At 40.9% G+C, this 3,977-nt stretch overlaps 1 non-coding gene across 1 annotated transcript; it reads right to left on the bottom strand.

The window, feature by feature from the left end:
• Nucleotides 1–3,692: 3,692 nt before the first annotated feature.
• Nucleotides 3,693–3,766, bottom strand: trnap-ugg (transfer RNA proline (anticodon UGG)). Its single transcript has one exon. It is a non-coding gene; the product is annotated as a tRNA-Pro (tRNA).
• Nucleotides 3,767–3,977: the final 211 nt, after the last annotated feature.

The raw sequence follows: 3,977 nt of genomic DNA on the forward strand, positions 1-3,977 counted from the left end.
AAAATCAAAACGAATTCAAAGATATTTCTTCAATACATGGGAGTAAGAGGCAACAGAGGAAAAAGTAGGGCCCATGTAAGAACTAAAAAGTAACCTATGTGTCAGGGTTGAAGATGTTGGTATGTTTGTTAATGAATACTTTACTGTCTTCACAAATGAGGGGGTGATGCAGACATTATAATTAAGGAGAAGGAGTGTGAAGCATTGGACATGATAAACTGAGGGGGAGAAGAAGTATAAATGGGATGAGCATCCTTGAAAGTGGATAAATCATCAGGGCTGGATGAAATGTACCCCAGGCTGTTAAAAGAAGCCAGTGAGGAAATAGTGGAAGGTCTGACCATCAGTTTCCAATCCCTCACTGGATACAGGTGTGATGTCAGAGGATTGGAGGTCTCTGCAATAAAAGCAAAATTCTGCAGATGCTGGAAATCTGAAATAAAAACTATTAGTGCTGGAAATACACAGCAGGTCTGGCAGCATCTGTGGAGAGAGAAGCAAAGTTAACATATCTGTTCTGATGAAAAGTCACTGACCTGAAATGTTAACTTTGCTTCTCTCTCCACAGATGCTGCCAGATCTGCTGTGTATTTGCAGTACATTTTGTTTTTATTGCTAACATTGCACCATTGTTGAAAAAGGAAGCAAGAGATAGACCGAATAATTAAAGACCAGTCAGCCTAACCTCAATAGTGGGTGAATTATTGGAATTAATTCTGAGAGACAGGATAAACTGTCACTTAGAAAGGCACAGATTAATCAAGTATCATCAGCATGGATTTGTTCAGGGAAGCTCCTGTCTGACGAACTTGAGTGAATCTTTTGAAGAAGTAACAATGAGGATTGTGAGGATAGTGCAGTTGATGTGGCCTACATGGATTTTAGCAAGACTTTTGACAAGGTCCCACATGACAAACCGGTTAAAAAAAATAAAAGCACATGGGATCCAGGGGAATGTAGCAAGCTGGACATAAAATAGACTCGGTGGCAGGAAACAAGAAGGAATTGGGTACGGGTGTTTGTGCAACTCGAGGTCTGTTTCAAGTGGTGTTCCACAGGGCTCAGAACTAGGTTCCCTGCCTTTTGTGGTATAAATTAATGATTTGGAAATGAATGTAGAGGGCATAATCAAGACGATTGCAGATGACATGAAAATTGTCCGTGTTGTTGATAGGGAGGAGGATAGCTGTACACTGCAGGAAGATATCAATAGACTGGTCAGGTGGGGAGAATAGTGGCAAGTGGAATTCAAATTGGACAAGTGTGAGGTGATGCATTTGGGAGGTCAAAAAAGGCAAAGGAATACACAATTAATGGGAGAACACTGAACGGTGTAGAGGAAGTGAGAGACGTTGGAGTGAATGTCCACAGATCCCTGAAGGTAGCAGGACAGGTCAATAAGGTGGTTCAGCAGGTATATGGAATCCTTTCCTTTATTAGCTGAGGTATAGAATATAAGGGTGGTCTGGGTGTCCATGTCAATAAGTCACAGAAAGCTAACATGCAGGTGCAGCAAGCAATTAGGAAAGCTAATAGTATGTTAGCCTTTATCGCAAGAGGATTTGAGTACGGGAGTCGTGAATTCTTGCTTCAATTGTACAGAAACTTGGTTAGACCACACTTGGAATACAGTTTTGGTCTCCTTACCTTAGGAAGGATATTATTGCCATGGAGGGAGTTCAACGAAGGTTCATCAGACTTCTTCCAGGGATGGTGGGACTGTTGTATGAAGAAAGGTTGGAGAAACTGGGGCTGTATTCTCTAGAGTTTCAAAGAATGGGAGGTGATCTCATTGAAACCTACAAAATACTTAAACGACAGTCAGGGTAGATGCAGCTAAGATCCCTGGTTGGGGAGTGGAGAACCAAGGGAAGGAATTTCAAAATAAGGGAGTAGCCGCTTAGGACAGAGATGAAGAGAAATTTCTTTACTCAGAGGTTTGTGAATCTTTGGAATGCTCTAACCCAGAGGGCTGTGGAAGCTGAGTCATTGAGTATGTTTAAAGCGGAGATTGACAAATTTCTAAATGCAAATGACATAAGGGAATATGAGGAAAGTGTGGGGAAAAGGGCATTGAAGTGGACGATCAGCCATGATCATATTGAATGGTGGGGCAGGCTCGATGGGCTGAATGGCCGACTCGTGCTCCTATGTTCCTATTTTCCTAACTCCACATGATCAGCGAGGCACAGCCTCAGGCCGACTTGGTGGGTGGTGCAAACAGATATTACTGCTTCTGATCTTCACCAGAACAGAGAGTGAGATGTAACATTGATCATCAATCAGACTGTGAGAGAATACAACAGAATAAAACACATGGAGAGACACTGTGGAATAACAAATAGATTTGATTGGAATGTTGAATTCTGATTGGAATGGATAAAACAGCAGATTAAATTGGGATTCTCATTGATCTGGGACAGAAAAGAGAAACTGATGGAAAGAAGGGAAGAAGAAAGAAAAGAAAGGATGGAACTGTTCACTTTTTTCAGTTTTTTCACTCACCCATCAAAGCTGGATAAAAAAAGTTGCAAATAACAGAGAATTTCATCAGAAAGGGAGATTAAGTGCTGTCGAAACCTTGGATCGAAGGATGCCCCAACAGATCATCTGTTTAACTGTCTCCTCACTGGGGGATTTCAAGCAGTGAGTAATATTATTCTCTACTTTTGTTAAATGAACCCAGAACTGTCACTTGGAGTTAATATCTGTGTTCCGACTCCTGAATTATAAAATTGTGACTTTATCAATATTTTCTGGACACATTTCCAGCTGAAAGAACTAAGAACTCTTTTCTAATTTACACAATACTATATACACACTCATCAAGCCTCCGAAGCTGGCATCCTTGGTGCTGCTCTCTCTTCTCCCAAACCTCATCTCATTTGACTGTTGCATCATCACTCTGACAGTGGGAGTGATTGATCCCACTGTCTTCAGCATTAACCCTTTACATCCTTATACTACACTGTCTGTCAGAAAAAAATGGAGAGGGAACTTCCTTCATTTATCGAAAAACCAGCTGCTCCCAGTTGAAAATCAACTCAAACCCATCATCGAGAGAGAGAGACTGTCAGAGAACTTCCTGCATCCAGTCCTGACCCTGTCACACTCAGCAGATGCTCACCCAGACCCCACTCTCATCAACACTGAACATTGTTACCGAGACACTTCAAATACTGTTGAGAAAAGGCAGGAAGGGTCAAAGTTCACAGCTGTTTTGAATAGAACAACGTTTAATATCTCCTCACCGTTTCTCGGTAACCACATGAGACAATGGTTTTCTTATTTGGTTCCTTTGATTTTTCTTGTTCCTGACTGAGAAATATTCCAAACCTCAGATCAACCCTCCCACCTGTGTCGTGTCCCAGTTACAAGCAACACATAATGACACACACACTTTGAAACATACAACACGGTCACACTTTCCTTCAGTGAGATTAAGGTCGAGCTTTTTTTCCAGGTTGAATGCAACTTTGAACAAATTTGTATCAAATAAGTTGCCTTTGAAATATCAGCACTGAATTTCTGCACGAGGAGAAAGAGCCATTCCAAACTCACATCCTTCACAAAGGCTGTTTTCTCCTGTGAATGAAATTCATCATGCAATTTGAATTCTCAGTTGAAGTTCACAAGACACAGACATAAATGTTGATACGGAAACTTCTCAAGCAGATTGTAAATATGAATTAAGGCTCTGCTGGGAATCGAACCCAGGATCTCCTGTTTCCAAGACAGGTGCTTTAACCACCTAAGCTGTAGAGCCAGATCACAAGTGCTGCTGCAATTGAAATCTGAGGTGGTTACTATTTATTCTCATCCCACTTCTCCACAGGTCACAACAAAAATTTTAACTTTTCCCACTTACTGATACAGTCAATCATATGCTCTATTTTTCCCAGAATAGAAGACACTTAATGAACAACAAAATTATCAGTTTCTTATAGAACAAGTTTTAACTAATCATGAAGTAAAGC

The sequence above is a fragment of the Heterodontus francisci genome, unplaced genomic scaffold (assembly GCF_036365525.1).
Source record: "Heterodontus francisci isolate sHetFra1 unplaced genomic scaffold, sHetFra1.hap1 HAP1_SCAFFOLD_330, whole genome shotgun sequence".
NCBI classification, from domain to species: domain Eukaryota; kingdom Metazoa; phylum Chordata; class Chondrichthyes; order Heterodontiformes; family Heterodontidae; genus Heterodontus; species Heterodontus francisci.